At 35.5% G+C, this 23,005-nt stretch overlaps 1 protein-coding gene across 4 annotated transcripts in view; it reads right to left on the reverse strand.

Annotated features, from left to right (window-relative positions):
- FOXP2 (forkhead box P2) overlaps positions 1-23,005 on the reverse strand; it is a gene marked incomplete at its 3' end in the record, with an annotated part of 541,625 nt that overhangs the window by 446,935 nt on the left and 71,685 nt on the right. For all 4 annotated transcript variants that reach the window (XM_084784956.1, XM_084784962.1, XM_084784963.1 and 1 more), the window contains exon 2: positions 18,685-18,825. The remainder of the gene's footprint in view (positions 1-18,684; positions 18,826-23,005) is intronic.

A 23,005-nucleotide genomic window follows, 5' to 3' on the forward strand; every position in this document is an offset into this window, starting at 1 on the left:
AGAAAGCAAGGAAATATGAAGAGAGCCTAAAAATAAAAGTGCACAAACATACTATTTGTTATTAAGTGGGAATTTCTCGTTTTGTGTGCTATTTTAAATGAGCTCTGTCTTTTTACCCTGTCTGAGGGTTATAGGCATCTCAAGGTGTTACAAAGGAAGGCTGAATTTAACTGGCTTAGAACCTGAACCATTCTATTCACAGGAATATGTTTCACTTTCCTCCTTCGTAAGTTAAGTCAGTTATCATTGACCCCATAAAAACTTGTTTATTATTTAAAGCATACAGTACTTTGAACTTCTTTTGGGTGCATTTACTAAATAGTCACAAGGTCAAGCAGAAGACAGTCAATGACTAACTTTAAAATCAGATAAGTGAGGATTCAAGGTGTGGGTCTGTGACTTAACAGCACAAAGAGCCACTGAAGTTTCATGTATATGGTCTACACAGTGTCCCCAAGGGACATGAAGAAAGTAATCATCAACAGCTTTGAAGGCAAAAATGCAGAACAAAAATATATAAAAACTCTAACTCAGATAAACATGTGGAAAACTATCAATGCTATCTATCACCATGAAGGTAAACTAAAAAAAAATTTATATTCTATTCTAATTATTCAAATGTAGATACAAACCCATTGTAGTGGGACCATGTTTTATTTTGTTTGTTCCTTACTGTTTAATTAAATGCAGTAATCATCCACTTTATTAAAAATTATCTCCTACAACACTTATAATAAAGTTTCAAATTTCAGCCTTGCTTGCTCTCTCATAATACAGTCTTCACATTGTCTCCTGCAGTCTTCCTAAGAATGAAAGACCATAAAATTCACCTCAAGTTGAAATGTAAATAGAAAAGTTCTTTGTCTGAAGAAGAACATCAAAGTATTTTCAGTCAGTGAATATTTTACTAAATTCAGATTGTATCTGTATCACTCTAGCATTGGGGTCATGGTGTCAAACTGAACAAGCAAAAGTTCACAAGTATAGGAGTTGAGAAATCAGATGATTCCTTATGAAGTTGATTTGTTTAATTTAATGGACAGTAAGTTGGTTTTAGGTAAATATTTACATGAAAATACTACAGTCACTGTCATTCACCTCTGTAAGGAAATGTTCATAATTGGCCCATCCCAACATCTACCCCATTGATGAACTGCTGGAGTGCATGAAGGAGGGCTGCCATACAGACCCAAAACTGCAGGCTTTCGATGACACAGGGTAACAACAGGAGACCTAAGTAGATTCCCTGTGAGGTTCCAGTGTCCATAGAGTAGCAGAAGCAAGAGGCCTCATATCATACCAAGTCATCACAATGAACATTTGCAAGCAAAGAAGTGTGGGCAAAAGGGTACACAGTTGGACACACTGTGACAAACTAAAGCTCCCCCAGTGAGATATTTTTCTCCATTGTAAGGGAGTTTAGAGGGTGGAGGACAGGGACGAGAGGAAGGAGAGATGAGTGAGTGGAATAGAGGTCCATGATATCATAAATGAAATTCACAAAGAGCCAAAAAAAAAAAAAAAAAGGAGAGAGAGAGAGAGAGAGAGAGAGAGAGAGAGAGAGAGAGAGAGATAATGTCTCAATTCATGTTGTATAAAGATTCTAGTTCAAAGAGCTGTATTTAAAACAAAAAGAAATAATAAATTCAATCTTAAATTATATATAAGAAGTATTATCAAAAGATAGAAAGGTCATGAAAATAATTTTAACTGAACAAGTAAGCCAAACTGTTTGTTAATAACTAGGTGATATAGAGGGTGAAAAGTAGAAAGATAGCATTTAATGGATCACTCAGTTAGAAATGTATCTTTATGATGCACAGAGTAGGGTCATACATATAACCTCAGCTGACAAACATAACCTCAGCTGACAAACGAAGATTGAAATGTTTGAGCAATTCCTGCCTGGACTCTTTTTTTTTTTTTTTTTTAAGGATTTTGAGACAGGGTTTCTCTGTGTAACAGCCATGGCTGCTCGAGACTTGCTTTGTAGACCAGGCTGGCCTTGAACTCACAGAGATCCACCTGTCTCTGCCTCTGCCTTCAGAATGCTGGGATTAAAGGCATGCACCACCACACCTGGCTCCTGCCTGGATTGTTTAGTAACTTCAATGTGTTTGAAAGAGAGATACTGAGGGAGAGAGAAAAAAGAAAAGAGAGAAGAAAAAATAGGAGGACAAAAGGAATGAAAAGAAAAAATATACTAATATACTTATTGTGGAGAATCAAAAGGAAATTTTGAGTTAAAATTTTACTCTGAATTGTTAATTCAAAATACACTTGTTCGTGGGATAAGAGCATGATGATGACCAAAGTATACTCTGTGTAGCAATATTCACTTCTCATGAGAACAGAGACAGGAGGGGTTGACTAGATCAAGATTAATTAAGGATCCTCAGAAGAAAACAGCAATGGGAGAAAATGGAAATTATATTTAAAAATGGTAACAAATAAACTAATTAGATTTCTTTCTTGGAAACAAATGCTGACCCATCTCAGTAGCCACGTCAAGCTGAAGAGTAGAGAGTAAAGGTCTCCTGTGGTCATGGTAGCAGCACTAACATTCTCTGTTCCTGAACGAGTAGAAAAGTGGCACAGTCTGATGCTCTCCGTGGATGTTAGTTCTTAAAAAGACATTCTATTTCCATATAAAACATGATCAACTAAACAAATTTCTGAGTTATTTCATAGTTTTTCTTTTTTTTTAATAACACATTTTTATTGAAAATTAAAATAATTCATATTACATCTCATTTTCTATCCCATCCCATGCATCCTCCCATTCCTCCCTCCCTTCCACTTTCACCTCAATCCCCCTTCCCTATGAATGTGGCTGTGGGGGACCTCCTCTCCCTGAATATGGTGCTAGGGTATCAAGTCTTTTCTTGGTAGTCCACTGTCCTTCCTCCGAGTGCCATTGGGCCTCCCCAACAAAGGGACATGGCCAAATTAAAGACCTCAATATAAAACCAGAGACACTAAATCAGTTAGAAGAAAAAGTGGGGAAGAGCCTGGAACACATCGGCACAGGAGACAACTTCCTGAACAGAACACCAACAGCCCAGGCCTTAAGGTCAACAATTAATAAATGGGACCTCATGAGGCTGAGAAGCTTCTGTAAGGCAGGAGACACTGTCAAGAGAACAAAGCGACAGCCTACAAATGGAAATAATCTTCACCAACCCTGCATCTGACAAAGGTCTAATATCCAAACTTTATAAAGAACTCAAGAAATTAAATGCCACCAAACCAAATAACCCAATTGAGAAATGGGGCTCAGAATTAAACAGAGAATTCTCAACAGAAGAATATCAAATGGCGGAGACACACTTAAAGAAATGCTCAACATCTCTAGTCATCAGAGAAATGCAAATCAAAACAACTCTGAGATTCCATCTTACACCCATTAGAATGGCTAAAATCAAACATTCAAGTGACACCACATGCTGACGAGGATGTGGAGAGAGAGGAACACTCCTTCATTGCTGGTGGGAATGCAAACTAGTACAGCCACTTTGGAAATCTATCTGGTGCTATCTCAGAAAATTGGGATTAGGGCTTCCTCAAGACCCAGCTATTCCACTCCTTGGAATATACCCAGAAGATGTTCCAGCACACAACAAGAAACTTTGCTCAACCATGTTCATAGCAGCGTTATTCATAATAGCCAGAACATGGAAACAGTCTAAGTGTCCCTCAGTAGAAGAATGGATGAAGAAACTGTGGTACATATACACTATGGAATACTACTCAGCTATTAAAAACAAGGATTTCCCAAAATTTGTGGACAAATGGATTGAACTAGAGATGATCATAATGAGTGAGCTAACCCAGAAGCAGAAAGACTCAAATGGTATATACTCACTTATAACTGGACACTAGCCCAAGGGACAAGTCCCATGAAAGTCTGCACCTACCAGGAAATGGGGACAGAGGGGAGGACATCCTATTGAGACTCTAGATGAGGAAAATATAGGGGATAGGCAAGTAGGGGGATCCAGAGGGTCCTAGAAACCTACAAGAAGAACATTATGTGGGTAGATCTGAGCCCAGGGGTTCTGCTTGATCTAAGGCACCAACCAAGGACAAAACGTGCAGTCATCATCAAACCCCTACCCAGATCTAGCCAAGGGACAGAACATTCTCCACAGTTAAGTGGAGACTGGGGACTGACTTTCATAGTTTTTCTTAGAATCAGATTCTCAATAAGAACATCAGAGAGTGTGTAAATCCAGATGACCTTTGTAAGTAATGCCACTGAAAAAGTTTTTTTTTATAAAGAATAAAAAAGACTTAAAAGGATACAATTGCCATGTTTTAGAGAGATGTGCAAAAACCAAATACAATACTTCAGAGCTTAATGAGGTGACATATGGATGCTATAAGGACCATTCCGTGGCAATGCAGTGATAACAATGCAAATTGGTAAACATGTTTGCTTGATGTGTAAAACAGAGGCTACGTCATAAGCGTCATCTCATTTAAAAAAATCCCTGCAAGCCATATCCTATCAAGCCTTGCAGAGTACAGATGCAAGCATCATGTACAATATGTTTCTTGTATGCCCTGTAATAGAACCAGAATATTGCTTTAGAGAGAAATTTATCACTAAATTTTATGAAATGTTGTGGATTTGGGTGAGGACGTGAGAAACAGTTAAAGAATATAACACACCAGTTAGGAAAAACAACCAAGTCACTTCTTGTATCCATGGTCCAAGTTCTTTCATAATCTATAATACTAACTTTAAGGCTTGAGAGTTAAGAAGACAGTAGATTGTTTCGGTTTTTGCCTGAGATAAAGTCCTTAACCCTCTCTGATCCTCTTTACTTTGGCCCAAGTGCTGGAATAACAGCTATTTAACACGATTTTTGGCATAACAATTGGGCTTTAGTGCTTTTGTTTCAGAATGAAAATAAAATGAGCATATTCAGTAATACATGAGTTCAATGTCTGTATTTAGCTAGTCCATCATATGGAACTATAACCAAACAGAATATAATGCATATTAGATACTAATTTCCCTATCAATTAAAAATATATCCCACTTTTATTATATTTCATCTTTATTCTTCAATTAAAAATCACATCTATATACTTAAACATCTCTAGCATGTATCAATAGATACATAGATATAGATGATATAAATATATATAGATAGATGCTATAGAGATGTTTAAGTATACAGACTTAGATGTTTGTTGCAATATCTATCTGAGAGAGGGCATATAAAAAACTAATTTTCCATTTAGTGCAGAAAAAATTAAAATAACCATGTATTATTCCCATAATGCAAGAAGTCTCCTCAGGAACATAGACATGCAAAAAGCGTAAAACACATGCACAGTAATTTTCAAGGCAGTATTATTAGATCAGTTAAAAAAACTTGTAAAACCCACCAAACTGGCAAAAAACAAAGAAGACTAAAAGTTGACAAAAGTAGCAGCAGCGTGGACTCTCATCTCCTGGCTCTGGGAGGATCAAAGGAGATGCGGCGACTTTACGTGACAACGTGCAAGTGTCTACACATGACAACACTCTGGTACAGATAAACCTCAATACAGACTAAAGGTTGGTTTTTCTACTTTGCTTTGCTGTTGTTGTGATAAAACATGAGCAGGACCAACTTGGAGAGGGAAGTATTTATTGGCTTACAGGAAAGCCAGGGCAGGAGCTCAAAGCAAGAATTTGGGGTAAGAAACTAAAGCAGGGAACATAGAAGAATGCTGATTTCAGGCTTTCTTTCCCTGGCTTGCTCAGTTACCTTTCTTATAACATCCAGGTTTACCTGCCTATGAATGGCACTTCCCAGAGACGGCTGGGTTTTTCTATATCATTTAACAATTAGAAAATGACCCACATGAAAAACCACAGGCCGGTACGATGGAGGAGATTCCTCATTAACAATTCCTCTTCCCAAGAGTGTAGTTGGTATCAGGTTGACGAAGACTAACCAGGATAGCATTCATGAGTAACTATCCATAATGCCAAAATTCTACTCGGGCATATGCATGATATGCAAAATGCATGCATGATAATTTTCTGAGAAGTATTATTCCTAAACAGCAAGAAGCAGGAGAACAAGACAGATTACCAAAAATAGAAGGACTCTAAATAAGTAGTGGCATATTCACACAACTGGAGTGACAGCAGATGGCATGCAGGGTACTTACTACACATGCCACCAAGAAGGAAACATGAGAAAGTAATCTGGAGAAGAGGAAGTAAAGCACATACCAAAGAAAAAGCACGCTACTTCAAATGACGTTATTTTATACAAGCTCAAAACTGATCTATGGTATTATATGTCAGAATCTGATTTGCTTTACATAAGAAATGAGTGACGGTTGTTAATGGGCCACAAACTGATGGGTGCAGGGGAGACTTCTAGCTGGTTAAAGTTCTACTTTATGAGTTGAGTGCATTTTACACAAGTGCACTCACTTGATGAAAATTTATCAAAATGTACATTTACAATTTGTATAGTAAAATCAACAAGTGGCATGCTTACTATAAAATAACTAAAAGTCTCAAACCTGTATGTTTCAACATATATATGTACATTAACTTTTGACGGACTAATTTGATATGTTGTCATATGTATGTGTAAGAAATATAACCTCAAATGTAAAAATATAAATAAATTATGCCTTCTGTAACTAAATAATAATTCTAGAAGGAGAAAAGGAGCAAGTGATGGAGACATAGTTATGTGTGTATTTGTGAGACTTCTGTTAATGTGAAATAAATAAATTAAAGTGTTAACAAATGTGAATGCTTACTATGTTATTTGATCTATTTTTAGATCGTTTCAGAATGCAAATCTGAAACAAAGCTATAACTTTGGATTCTAGAATGAAGATTTTTTAAAATACATATGCTTAGTGAAAAGCATTCAGAACGTGTTTTCTCAAATCAGATTAACCTACCTGAAAACCTCTTCCGTGAGGGCTAGTTTTCATTGTGCCACAAGATGCCCAGCAATCTTCCAAAGGAAGAAGCAACCAACGGTGCTACCAATGCCTGATGGCTGAGAAGTGCAGCAATGACCAGCAGGACACAATAATCCTAACGGTGTAGCAGTGGCACTAGTACCTTGGTAGTAACTAACAGCTCTCTTCTTAGAGCTAAAATCCATACAACAAGAGGAAAACTATGTCTGGTTTTTGAAACCAAGTCACTCCTCAGGACTAACAAAGTCATGCATCTTGGAGAAGAACCTACCACTGTCATCTTATTAAACTAGCACAATACCCAACTACACCCTAGCAATGCTTTTTAATTGCAAAATCTACCTGACATGTTGCACTAGTATTTAAATAAAGATCTTTAGATATTAATATCCTCAATATCTTTAGCCAAATCTAAAGTATAAGTCAGATATGGAAAAAAATCTTATTCCTTTAAAGTAACATAAATTGATGGGAGCTTTAAGTTATATAATAATAAATCATTACAGATTTATGTAAGTTGAGTGGAAATGATCATTAGGTCATATATGTTGAAAACGTACATTTATTTTTCAAACCATTCCATAGTAATTGACCAAAGAGCAGTTTCTCCCCTCTGTGTGTTACCACAAGGTACAGTGAAAGTGGAGCACGTGAGTAAGTGTCATGCAAACACAAAGGCAGCTTCATGGATCTAGAGTGCAAACATCCACCCAGAAGAGCTCCAGTCTCTGTAAACACTGCACCTTGCTGGACAGAGCACTGCATCAGTAACCTGCAAACAGACGCAGAGGGTACCTAACAGGCCTGCAAACAGGAATAGGACTTCACATGCACATTGTCTTTTTCAATACGTTTTGATGTTAAAATCTTGTTATCAAATTCTGAAGATATGCTGAAAATACACAGGGTTAACTATCTATAAAAAGAGCAATGGTGGCCTTTCACTCCTTTGTAATAAATATAGACTTTGACTTAGGCTGATGAGTTCTGTTCTTTCATTTAAACATCCTGGTTTTTCTTAACAACCCTCACTTGCTTGAGTGAGAGAAGGCTTCAAGGATGATTTACTCAGTGTTCAGTAGTTACAACAAGTTCAGAGAAGACAGGCAAGAGACACAGGCTACTGCCACTTCAAGAAGCTGGCAATTACTAACACTAGACCCAGTGGACATCAGGCTTGTCTTCATGGAGACTCAGCTCCTCACTAGCAAGTCTATTCCATCAAAACTGGCACTTCTGCTTCTGTGCTGTTGATGGATACATTCCTTTGCTTCTCGTATCCCTGAACATCTTTTCAAGGCATGTGGTTTGGAAACCTAATCTAGAAGTACTGCTCCGTTATTATCTAAATTGAAAACTTAGAAAAAAATACTACTATTCGTCCATTGTCTGCTGGGCATTTGTGAAGTTTGTATAAATGTCTATCATATCTCTTTAAAAGAACATTCCAGGTAGGTTAATATACAGTTACTAAAAACTAGAACACCAAGAAGCATATTTTAAAATATGCCCACGTGCTGATAGAATCCTTCTTTTCAAATTCTAGAACTTGTACCATTTCCAGTAGAAATATCTGCTTCAGAGCTTTAAAAATAGTATAAATGACTCCATAAAATCCTATGTGTGTGACAGTGCAAATATTTTTGAGAAATAAATGCAAAATGTAAATATGTAAATGCATGCTTCCACCAAATATATACATTTATTTACGCATAAACAACTACTTGAATAGAATGGCAAAAAGAAAGTGGAATAAATGACTTCTATGCAGGTGCGTTTTATATTCAATCATTTACCATTTACATAATCCTTTAAGGAAGTTTTTTTTTCACATGTAGACTTAACCATAATTAATACAAATTACAAGTGACAGAGCAACCACTGGAACCCAGGTCAGTCAACTTCAAATGGAGTTTGCTCGCTCCTCCAAGGGATGCCAAACTTAGCTGTGAGGAGCCTATCAGCATTACTTTATGCTTTCCTCACATAGAAAGAAAATGCACCTTGGCAACAGGAACAAACTATCTAGTGCAAAAAAAAAATCTGATTTTAGTCCCAAAAATCAATATGGCAAAGGAAAAGTTGTTACAAAGATAATTCTTAGTTGAATATGTTCAAAATGCAATTCCCTGGTAATCTGATCTTTGGCCAAGACAAATCAAAAGCTTAGATATTTTATAAGTGCCAAGTTTTCAGGAAAAAAATGCAATAGCAACAGATGCATTCTCCCTAGACATTTGTGTTGAGCCTAGCTATATCCAGAGCAAGAATATAAGGGGGTTGCATTTCATTTTTATGAATAGTAAATTCTGGTTTATCTTATTGTCATCTAACTAAATAATATATTCTTCCTTTGTAAAATTTAACCAATTGAAACTACTTAAAATAAAAATGAATTAAGCAAAAATATTAGGATTTGGGTGGATGTAGAAAGAAAAGAAAAGGAAACTAAAAAGTCCACATCTGGCTCCTTTAAAAAATGAAGACTCCCAGAACTCAAGGAGGTAGAGGCAGGCAAATCTCTGTGAGTTCCAGGACAGCCTGGTCTTCAAAGTGAGTTGCAGGACAGCCAAGGTTATACAGATAGACCCTGTCTTGAAACAAACAAACAAACAAACAAACAAAAAACAACTACAAAAATTAAAGTATGAGTATATTTACAATATTATACTCTAGAAATAAAAGGTATCTTTTTTCTTTTCTTTTTCACAATGCCAACTTAACTTCAAAGTTAAGACCCATTTAATTGAGAATAAGTGTTGTTGAGAATGAGACAACTATATAGTATATATTAGAAATTAAAGGAAGGTTAGCTATGGTATATGCCTTATAAGTCTAGATTATGGGTTTGAGGCCACCCTGGGCTATATAAGAAGATTGTCTAAAAAACAGAAAAACAAAAAACTAAATTTGAAAAGAAAGAAAGGCAGCCAGGCAGGAAGAAAGGAAGGAATGGAGAGAGACAAAAAGAAAGAATACAGTTATATTTAATGTTATTAAAGTCTATTTCAAATTGTAGATTGTTTTTTCTTAAATTCAAATCAAGATTGTGCCAAGCATATAAATTTTTATACAAGTTAGTAAATATATATATAAGTGTAGAGCCTCTTCTAGGTACCTTCTCCAAATAACCCAAGCTGTTCTGCAATGCCCCAAAATACTAATTTCATAAATTCTATCTATCTAAATTTGAATATTCATCATCAATGGATTAAATTTGAAATTATGTAAGCTTCTCTTAGAATTCTGCTTAAGAAAAACCATGATGATTGCCTGCTAAAATCTGTTTTATTGTGAATTACATTAGACATTCAGAAAGTCTGTAAAATAAGGCTGCACAACATGATCCTTTGATTAATGAACTTGGTGTTGTAGAGCATGTTAGCTTACAGGGAAGCTAAGCAGAAACTACAGAGTCCTGGTGTACATCCTCTCCACTCCAGCCTCAAGTCCACCAGACACAGATTCCTCTAATCAGAATATGTCCCTGTGGGATTTGTCAACCAATGCACATATCTTGCTGCACTTTGATAAAACATGAGAGCTTACATATGGTTAATTCTTTAATTTTAGCATGTTATTAGGCATTGAAAAATATACCATGTCAAATACCTATCATTATATTATCCTTCAGAAGAAATTCAGTATCCTGAAATACCTGTGTCCTCCCTATTCATCTCTCTTCTTTAACTCCTGAAAACCACTGAAGTCTTCATATATTTTACTTTTACTAGGTCTATACTTTTTTTCTTTTGTGAAAGTCATATATATGGTATCATACTGTGTGCATTATTTTCATATGATTCTTCTACTCAGCTATGTGTATCTCATGGCCCTCTGTCTTTTGAGACTTGGTAGCTCATTTGCTTTAATACTGAATCATAACTAAATAAAACATTGTCTGTATATATCACAGCATTCATTTGCTGGCTGAAAGAAATCTGGGTTGCTTTACTAAGTTATCATGGTTCAGTTTGCTATACCCAGGGCTGAGGATTAAGCCCAGCAGTAGGAAATTTGCTTAGCATACGCAAGGCCCTGCATTCAGTCCCTAGCAGATAATAAAATAAACCTGCCATGAACGTCCTTGTGCAGTGTAAGTTTTGAATCATTTAGGTAAATATTATTGTATACAATTGCTGGATCATAAGTTAAGGCTATGTCCGGCCTCATTAAGAAAAATCTTACAACTCATCCAAAGTATTAGTCCTACCTTCCAATAGCAATGGACCAGAGCCCGCAGTGTTCCAAATCCTCATCTTTACTTGAAATTAGGACTATCTGTGGATTTAGCCGTTCTGCCAATTCATTGGCTTCATTGCAATTTGCTGATGATGCCCAATAATGGTCATCTTCTATATTGTCATTTTTGTATATGTATTTTATTTAGGTCATGATATATTTAGAGATCTAGCCCAATGTAGTATGTGGGTGGTGGTGGTTAAAGACCAGGGATCGACCTTGGGTATTATCCTGCATGCACAACTAAAGTCATTTTGTGAGAAAAGATCTTTAATTTGTCTAGATGTCACCGATCTTACTAGGCTCACAGACTGTCACACTCCCAAATATCTGGTGTTTTTACCTTTCCAGTAATGGCATTATGATGTGCACTTCATGCCCGCATTTGGCTATTAAACTAATTAATGAGTTTTAAAGGCTGTTATTTAGGTTACAAGTTCCCTATCACAAATCCTTTAAAAATACATTCTCTCAATCTGTAGTATAGCTCATAGAATATTTGTCTGAATAAACCCAGCTTCTGATGCCGTATCTAAAATATCTTCCCCAAACCTAAGGGTATTATAACTTCTCTTTGTTTTATTCTAGTCTTTTTTTTTTAATCCCATTCCTAGCTCATTTTGTAAAAGGTGAAATGTTGTGTCTAGATCTGATTTAGAAATGTTGCTATACAGCTATTGAAACCTATTTATTGAAAAGACTATCCTCCACGGAACAGCCTTTACTCCCTTATCAAACATAAGAGGATTACATGGTTTGAGTTTATTCCAGAATTGTCTCCTCTATTTCAACAGTATACGTGCCCACTCTTTAAACAATGCCGTGTGACAATGCTTACTATAGATTAAGATGATATTGCATTTGAATTATGGAGCCATTCTTCTTCTTAAATTTGCTTACAAGTTTTGCCTTTGCATGTATACAGAAAGGTAAGTTTCTTACTATGCACAAGAGAATTTGCAGGGTTGGAGATGCAGCTCAGTGACAAAGCACTTGTGTAACGGCAGAAATTTAAATGCTCAGAACCTACATAAAGCAGGACATGGTAACAAGTGTGTTTCTCCAGAACAACTCTGTTAGGCAGAGACAGAAGAATCCCCAGAGCTTGCAGGCCAGGACCTGGCTTACAAATATGCACACTTGGCATTGCTTGGTAACCATGTTTTAGATATGGCACAAAAGGCATGGTTTATGAGGGAAAAAATATGATATGAGACTGCCACTGCTAAGAGGGTGAAGATAGACCATAAATTATTATTTTTTTAGCTAAAGTAAATAAACAATTTTTAGTTAATATGTGGAAATTACAAAGACATTATCTTTTAAATATTTTGTCACACACAAAAACAAATATGGAGCAATGCCCATGTGATTTAACTTGGTTCAGTTATGTAGTTATTTTACCACACATTTAAATCTGAAAACACAAATGTATACAATTTTGTCAATTAAATTTACAATTAAAATGATGACAATAATATAAAGCAAACACAGTATAAGATAGTTATTGTAGGCCATAAATTATAAAATGTAATCTTTCTGAAATCATGTGTCAGCTTCAGTGTCTTTGTTGGTGGTGCTGATCTTTGCAACTCACTATACCGACAATCCTGTCTTCAGTGACCTGTGTTGTCTGTTTACTTTCCTTCCAAATCTGAATGTCTGTGAATTCTTTGTCTTCTTCTCATACTTTTCAATCTCTAACAGCATGTTGAACAGCAATGGAGAGAGTAGACATCCTTACCTGTGCTTGACACCATCAGAAAAGCTTAAAGCAAATCACCAATTGTAATTCATAGAACAGGCATCTGTGCAAGCACCAACCCAGCACATGAAATGAATGTTCCCTGGGTCCAAGAAAATTCTGGTGCCCCTTACTTCAATTTACCTTCTATTTTAAATTAAACCACTACTCTAACTTTTTTACATAAAAACAGACAGTATCATTATTTTGTAGATATCTTTTAATTCAACATTACATTCTCAGATTCAAGCATATTACTGTTGTTTTACTTTGTTCATTGTCACTGCATTTGAGCAGAATCCCAGCAAAGACTTATGTGAATGACATCTTTCAATCTACCAAGAGCCCAATGCCAATGAATAAGAGATGCTACTAAATTACTTAATTTTGGTAAGTGAAAGAGATATTATAGAGCATTTTATTAGGGGGTCTTTATAAGTCATTGTTTTAATTTTTTATCATTGTACATCTAGGTCCAATACCAAACCAAATTATCCCCATGTGATCATTTTCTACTAAATATAGTTTAATCATAGATTAAAATTATAGGAGGTCAGGAAAGGGCAGAGCTTAGGGGCACTGTCAGAATGTCCTAGATAAAACTTTTAAGAATAAAACTGAACATCATAGACATTGTTGCCATACACAATTATTGACAACTATGTGCCAATAAGAATATCATATTCAAAGCCTAATTTTTGGACAAATTAGAAGAATATATGATTTGATACAATCTTGAAATGTATCCACTTTGCTCTACTGTATAACTTTATTTTTTGAAAGTCAAAACAGTATTCTGTCTATGAGCTATCTTGCCAAGTATAATTATTAAGCAAAAATCAAATTCTTTTCAGGTAAACCAGTATAACAAATATAAAGAGTCTATCCAACGAATGGAGCTCTAGGTGATTTTTCAGATAAAAGTGAGAGGAAGAGCATTCTTGAATACTGATTCTCCTAAAATGTGTATTGGCTTATAACATCCATCTATTTACCAATTTCTGAACAGCAACTAAATTTTCGTATTTATATATACTCATTAGTCCACATGTTTTGAGCTATCCTTTCTGCTGCATGCACAAAACACATTAAAGTCAAGGATAGACATCACCTCCAGGTTAAAAAAAAAAAGATGGAAAAGTTATTACAAGCAAATGGACACAAGAGAAAAGCTGGTACAGCCATTTTAATTCCTGACAAAATAACCTTCAAGACAAAACAAATCAGAAGAGATAGGGAAGGGCACTATGAACTCACCAAAGAAAACTCCACCAAGATAACACTTCGCTTTTTAATATCTATGCCCCAAACACAAGGGCTCCAAAGTTTATAAAAGACTCACTGGGGGTTATATATCACATATTGACCCTCAAATATTAATAGTGAAGAACATCAATAACCTCCTCTTACCGATACACATGTCATCCAGAAAAAAACTAAATAGATAAATCCTGGAGCTAACTGGCATTATAATCCAAATGGACCTAACATATATGTGTACAACATTTCACCCAAACACAAAAGAACATGCCTTCTTCTCAGTATCTAATGGAACTTTCTCCAAAATAGACCATGTACTCAGACACAAGGAAATATCACCAAATATAAGAAAATTGAAATAATGCCATGGATCTTTTCAGACCACCACAGATTAAAGTTGAATATCAACAACAGAAACAACAAAATGCTCAAAAGCTCATGGAAACTGAACAACTCACTATTGAAAAAAATGTTTGAGGAAAGATATTAAGAAAGAAATGTTTCCTAGAACTGAATTAAAGTGAATACACAATATCCAACTTTAGAGGACACAGTGGAAGCAGTTTTAAGAAATAAATTCAAAGCACTAAGTGTCTACATTTTAAAAAAATGGAGACAGCTTGTATTGGTAACTGAGAAGCACACCTGAAAGCTCTATAACAAAAAGAAGTAATCACACTCAAAGGAAGTAGATGGCAATAAATAATCAATTTCAGGACTGAAATCAATAAAACTGAAACAACAACAACAATACAGAGATTAAATCAAATAATTGGTTCTTTGATAACTATCAACATGTTGACAAACTATTATCCAAGCTAACTATAAACAGAAAGTATCCAAATTAATAAAAATAGAAATAAAAGAGGACATAGCAGAAGACACTGATTAAATCCAGAGAATTAAATGAACAAACTTTAAAACCTGTACTCCATCAAATTGGAAAATCTAAAATAAATAAATAATTTTCTTAATAGAGATCATTTATAAAAGTTAAATCAAGATCATATAAATTATTCAAACAGATTTATAACCACTAATGAAAGAGAAAGTAATTAAAATAGTAATTTAATAGTAATGAAATAGAAATTAAACATCTATCATTGCAAAAAAGCTGAGGGCCAGACAGTTTTAGTACAATATTGTACCAGACATTCAAAGAAGAATTAAGACCAGTACCTTTCAAATTATTCCACAAAATATAAACATAAGAAATGTTGCCCAATTCATTGTATGAGGCCAGTAACCATGATATTCAAACTGTATAAAGATTCAACAAAGAAAGAAAATTACAGATCAATTACACCATGAAGATTGATATAAAAAAATTCTCAATAAAATATTTGCAAAAAGTATACAAAAATATATAAAAAAGATTGCCCAAAATGATCAAGTAGGCTTCATCCCAGTGATGCATGGATGGTTCAAATATGAAAAGTCAATAGATGTAATCCATCATATAAACAAACTGAGAAAAATACCTACATGTTCATTTCAAAATCCAACACCCATTATGATAAAATTCCTGGAAAGACTGGCTATACAAGGGACATTCCTAAATAAAATAAAGGCAGTTTACAGAAAGCATATAACTAATGTCAGCCAAATTAAGTGGAGAGAAACTCAAAACATTTCCACTAAAATCAATAATTAGACAAGGCTGTCCACTCTACACACCTATGCAATATACGTATTCAATATAGTACTTGAAGTCTTAGCTACAACAATATGGCAAATGAAGGGGATCAGGTAGTAGAAATTGGAAAGGAAGAACTCAAAGAAATTTTATTTGCAAATGATAATGATAGTATATAAATAACCTTAAATTTTTCACTGGGAAACTTCAACAAATGATAAACATTTTCAGCAAAGTAGCTTGGTACAAAATTAACTCAGAATAATCAGTAGCCTTTCTATCTACAAACAGCAAATAGGCTGGAAAAAAAATCAGGGAAACAACACCTATCCCAATGGCCTTAAGCTACATAAAATATCTTGTGGTTATTCTAATGAGCAATGAAATACTTGTATGATAATAACATTGAAGACAGTATTATAAGATAAAAGGGTATTCTGTGCTCATGGATCAGTACAATTAATATAGTAAAAATGGCCATCCTACCCAAAACAATCTGCAAATTCAATTAAATCATTATCAAAATTCAAACACAATTTTTCACACACCCACAAAGGACAATTTTCAGCATGTAGAAACAAGAAAATATCAAGATAATAAAACAATCATGAGTAGTAAAAGAACTGTAGGATGTGTCACCATACCTGACCTCAAATTGTGCTACAGCGCTATGGTAAAAAAAAAAAATGCTATGGTATTGAAACAAAAACAGATACGTTGGGCAATGGGTTGAATGGAAGACACACATAAAAATCCACACACCTCTAGATAGCAAATGATTTATAAATAAGTCATAAACACACACCAGGAAAAGATGGCATCTTCAATAAATGGCATAGTCAGACTGATTGGCTGTGTGTGGAGAATCCACATAGATTCATTTTATCACCATGTACAAACTTCAAAACAAAGGCAGATACGCTGCATCTGATATCAGGGAAAGTGTAGGATAACCTTGAACTCAATGGCACTAGAAATATCTTTCCAAATAGAAGACCATCAAGACAGACTGTAAGATCAATGTTCAATAATAAGAACTCGTGAAACACAGAAGCTTCTGCTGGTCAAAGAATATCATCATTCAGACAAGCAGCAGGCTATAAAGCCTGTGGAAGTAACCAGCTAATAGCTGATTTGACTTAAGGCCTACTTCAAGACATGGTACCCATACCCGACACTGCCTGAGTGACCAATAACCTGAGACTGGAGAGAACAGGTACCTAGGCCAAAACAAACCATTGCTGTTCTAAGATAAAACAAAACTGAATTAAAATTGAAAAGCAATAAAGTGACTCTAGTGACATTTGGCTATATTCATAGTTCAGAGACTTGCCCAACCACCATCAGAGAAGCTTCTTCCTACAGAGGTTTGGAAACAAATAGAGAGACCTACAGACAGATAGACATGCAGAAAATGTGAGACCTCTGCATATTCAGCCCTAAATGAGATATTTCTGTTAAATCCCTTCCCTCAGAAATCAAGGAACCCTGAGGAAGAGGAGACAATAAGAGAGCCAGAGCAATGGAGGACGCTCTAAAACAAGGCCCTCTAAGTCATCAGAAGAAATACACAAGTGAATTAGCAGAGACTGAGGACTCTCTATTGGAGTCCTCAAGAGGAAAGAAGAACTGCACGTGTGCCATCATTTGTAACCAAGAAGTGATCTCCAATTGATAACCACTTGCAAATGAAAATTAAATTTTCTCTAAGGGAGACTCACAAGGGAAACAAACATGCAGGCTGATTACCCAGGACGGGATGGCTAACAGAAAAACTCAAGGGTATCTTTGGAAGTTCTTTGTCTCACATGGATTTCAGGGCATTTATTTACTTCTTTTTCAATTGTATCTTATTTTTAATATATGTATGTATGTATGTATGTATGTATGTATGTTTTCTTTCTCTTTAGCCTATGGCCTTTGCATATATACTAAGGCTTCTAATTTAATGTTTTTCTTATTGGATTCTCAACTGAGTGAACAAGTATGTCTTGAGTCTATCTATATATGTTTCATGTGTCTTTGTTTGGGATATTTTCCTATTTGTTCATTTTTGTCCTATTCTCATGTATTAGTTTTCATTTTATCTTATCTATATTTTATTGAATTTTATCATTATTCCTTAGAAGCCTATTTGTTTTCTAAAGGATCAGGAGTTGTCTTCCCACCACACTAAGCTGATATAATTGATACATTTTTATAGTATGCAATGTCACTCCAATAAAGTCTCAGTATGAGAGGTGAGAAAAAAATGTCAGTCTTACTAGGTAGTGAATTTAAATAGACATATTACAATAGTACTATGCTCAGATATGAAGAAGCATAACAGCAGCCAGGCATGGTGGGTCACGCCTTCAATCCCAGCATTCAGGGAGGCTGAGGCAGATGGATCTCTGTGAGTTTAAGGCAAGCCTAGTCTACAAAGCCAGTCCAGGACAGCCAAGGTTACACAGAGAAACCCTGTCTCAAACAAAACAAAACAAATCTTAAAAGGAGGAAAGAAGTATAAGGAATAAAAACACAGATTCAAGCAAAAAGGTTATAATTAACACTACTGTTAATATATTAAATTAAATAACAATTTTTGTATCATAACACTTGCAAGTTCCCAATAGTTCTCCATCAGAAATTGTAATGAGAATCATTTTGCACTGAACATTATTATTCTAATGAGTAGTCTTAGATTGAATTAGTAAATATGAACATGAATCAATGCAAAAGTTACTAAATAAGCCACTCCATGTTTGTGGACATACTTCAAACAATGTTGTCAACTTATTATTTTCTACTGAAACATGAATAGAGAAATATCATGAGGGATGGAAAACACAAGGTTGCAATGACTTACGTGTGGAGGGCAAACTCGTGTCCTCTCCCAGGATCTAGCAGTCTTATGCTTGGTGCTTCACTCTTCCTTCCTCTGGGATAGTCTTTGATTTACAGAACAGGTGAGGATCGAATTTCAACAGACTTCTCTTACTTGTTTAATCTGGGGAGAAAGAATACTTCTACTCAATCGTGACAGTATTATAATCAATACATTTTAATCAAAATGTGTCCAACTAAGTTTTCTTAGTATAAGGGATTAAGAAATTTAATCTATCTGTGTTAGGGCTGAAGTAAGCAGAAACAGAAGAATTGCCTTGTTGAATAGCATAATCAATAAAAATCTAGTACTTTAACACCTCTAAAAGAAACCCATATCTATATAAATTTTCATTTTCCTAGACAAGCAGCAGGGCAAGAGAAAATTAATATTAAATATCGAAATGACTAGAAAAGCCTCCTCAAATGTATTTTTAAAAGACTGACATAATTTTGCAAATCCATGACTCTGGATGGACTGGCTGAGACAATTAGGTTTTGAACATTTTTACTCATTCATTTTAACATCTCAAGCCTAAAGAATGACAGGATGATTAGAAAAGTGTAAGAGAAAATCCATTTTTAAAAACTTTAATGGAATAATAGAAAGATGATTGCAAAGGCCCAAGATAGACCAGAACTTTGTAGAACAAGTTCTATAACTGACTTAAAAATCTCTAGAAGGAAATGTTTAAATGATGCAAAACTTGGAAAATGGCTGCTCTTTCAAGGCATCCTGGCCAAATTAGAATACATTACGCAGCTACTGTCTAATTTTATCATAATTCCTCGATAATTATATTAGGTGTTAAGATATACACAGTCATTTCTTTACAAAGATGGAGGAATTTGCTATATGAATGTCTGACCTTTTGTGTTACAAACATATGGTAGTTAAAAGAATTCAATATATTACACAATATTTTTTCAAAATGAATAGTGGATATTTTCCACCTCATTAAAATTATACATTAAGACAAATGTCCTCAGTTTGACCAGATACCAGATAAATTCTGGTGACGTAGATCAAAACGGTTCAGTTTCCTCCACTGAGTAATATTACACTTTAGAGGTACACCTTTAGGACAAAATTGGAAATAAAATATTGATGTTTGGGGGAAGTTTTATGATAGTGCTTTAAACTTTGTTTTTGCTCAGAAACTAACTACACTACATGAGTGATTCACATTTTCTTTATGTTTTGGAAATTTTTAAGCAATATAAATCACTATGAATAACAAACTAAACACAAAAACCAAATTTTATGCAGGGGAAAAATACCTCTTCAAAACATTTGTCTATTCAAAACTTGCTACTTTTCTTACCCCATTTTTTTTTGGTGTAACTTAAGATTATTTGAAGATGAAACAACACAAATTTTATTACCAAAAATTTAACAATATTATGTGAGAAAACACAGTCAAGATTAGATTTTTTTTTTTAGGGTGAGAGAAAAAGTTGTTCTGCATTGTTTTGTGAAAATCCAATTATTCTTGGTTTAACTTAAAATTTTTATCAATATGCACTTTCTATATCAACATATCCATATGCCTGTTCAGAACAAGTATTTTTCTACACTTTCCAGAACAGGAAAATGCACATTCCTTCAAGGCCTTTTAAGCTGTCAAAGGATGAATAGTATCAGCTGAATTTTGCTGACCTGGTCTACTTTGTCCTTTACGGCAACACCTGCATAAGTATATGCCAGGTATATCTACCAGACATATGCGAAGAGGATGCCAGACCCTCACACAGCAAAACCTGAATGGGCCTAAATTTGCATTTTGAGTGAAAATGTGCAAAGAAACAAACTACAGACTCACATATACACATATTCAACATATACACGCCTTATAAAAACATATGCAGGGATGTACAGAGCATGTACACATACACATACAAAATATGCACCAGTCATATGCACTATTTTGCACTTAAAACATACACACCTATATGCACAAACACTTAGGTGCACAAACAATTACACTTTGTTTTTTAATAAAACTTGCTTAGAATGACAAGCTGAGTCTGGTGAGATGATTCAGGGGTTAAGAGCATGTATTGATCTTATAGAAGACTCAGATTTGGTTCCCGTCACCTACATGGTGACTCACACAATCATCTGTAACTCCCATCCCAAAGGGTCCAATGCCTTCCACTGACCTCTGCAGAAACTAGGAACGCACGTGGTGCACATACATACAAGCTAGCAAAGCACTCATGTATGTCGAATGAGGTAAATTGTAAATCAACAGAAACAGAGGTTACTGAGCAGTTAAAATTACTTACTCCTCTTTCAGAGGACTGAGGTTCAGCTGCCAGCACTTAGGTTGAGGCTCACAACCACCTGTAAACTCCAGTTCCAGAGGAACAGATGTGAAGTCAATAAGCCCCTACACACGTGCGGTTCACATACATACAGCCATACCACACGCACATACCACAAATAAATATTTTCCAAAAGAAAGCAAAATTTTGCTTGGAAATTCAAAATTCAAGTAGACTGTAACATTTATCCTAAATTACATAGCACAACATATGATAAAGTACTTTTTACTTTTTAGCACTTTTTTGGAGTTTTCACAAACTACCTGGTGCCTTGCCTGGTTACTTGTGGGCAACTCTACCATATATACCACCTCAGCATCTGGAACTATGTATCTCTCCTCCTTTTTTAGTATTCCCAATGACACAGCTGGATATTTTGTGTTTTGGCTTGGGAGGCATTTTGTTTGTTATTTCTTAAACAGTTACCTTCAGGTGGTTTTTGTCTCTGTTGTTGGGATAAAATACCCTGACAGACAGTAACAATGTAAGGAAATGTGGGCTCAGGCCCACAGCTCCAGGGTGCAGCTCATCACATTGCAAAGCCAAGGTTTTGGAGCTGTCGGTCACACTGGATCCAGATTCCAGAAGCAAAGATTGCAAGGAATGTTGGCTGCTGCTCAGTCCCCTTCTCCACTTAGGGGTCAAGAGCAGAAAGAGGAAACGGGGGGCACCGCAGTATGTGGGTCTTTCTATCTCGTTAGTGTGGTCTGGTTAATCTGACCCAGTCAGGTTCACTGTCCCCGTGCCCCTCTTTCCATCAAAACTACACATAGCACCTTCATCAGTAAATTCATTCTGTATAATGAAATAATTATAGCTCTTGTATGTGACTGCAGACATTCAATTAAGATAAAATGGAAAGGCTTGATTGTAGTGGCTGGTACACAGTGAGCCTGAATGTATCAGAAAAACAGATAGTTTGACCATTCACTCTTGATAGCCTGAGATGGACGTGCCTCAAACATAACTCAACTGCGAGCAGTCATCTGCTCCACTCCTAAAAATTTCTAGTTCGAATATCTATACTCATGCCCACTATAGCTAACTATTATGTCTTTATTATTTTATTAACAATTTTTTTCTTTTTAGTTTTTGTTATCTCCCATGATACTACTGCAGAACATAAATATGTGACGGGATTACAATACATAATTCCATCATGCTAACCTTAATAAATTTAAATAGATGTTTGAGTACTAAGCTTTGGTTTCCAGACTGTGGACAAACTTTAGGACTGTAGAATCCTTAAGAGGTGGAGTCTGATGAGAGGGAACGACATCTTTGAAGGTGTTCTCCTTGTGGGAAATATTGGGTGCCCCACACCCTCAGTGGTCTTTAGCAATCATGAAATGCAGAGGCCCCCATCCCCCATCCACAGGCCAAAATGAGAGGAAAAACCATTACAACTTGAAACCTGAAAACTGATACTCAAAATAAGCATTTCAAACTTCTAAACTGTTTACTCAAATACTGTGAACCATAAGAGTCGAGGACTGTCTGACACAATATCCTCAAATAGAGATGGAGTTTGCCTCTCTGCACAGATCTGCTGACTGGAAATGACTACTGCGTATCCAGTATCCTAGTTAGGTCCCTTCTGAGCCGTAAGTCATCCCAGTCCTTCTTGCAGCATGACGAACATTTGTTTTTCTGAATATTGAGCAGGACACTAGTTGTACTCAGTGAGATGTGTAGCAAGTACGTTCTATAGAAGATTGAAATGTACCAGGAGAACAGGGGAAACCCCAAACCACAACAGTATATAGGCTTCTGTTTCTTTTTTGGGGATGTGGGGGTTGGTTGGTTTGTTTTTTATTCATAATCCCAGTTTGTTTCACTTACAAAGGTGGTTGCAAGTGGTAACAGGTTTGGAGGCAAGCTTCACCATAAACGACAGTAGGAAACTTCCGGGAGTCACACAATAAATATACAAAGAGGAGTACAAACCAGACCAGGTGCAGCTTCCTACGAGCTAC

The sequence above is a fragment of the Acomys minous genome, assembly GCF_964271855.1.
Source record: "Acomys minous genome assembly, chromosome: 6".
NCBI lineage: Eukaryota > Metazoa > Chordata > Mammalia > Rodentia > Muridae > Acomys > Acomys minous.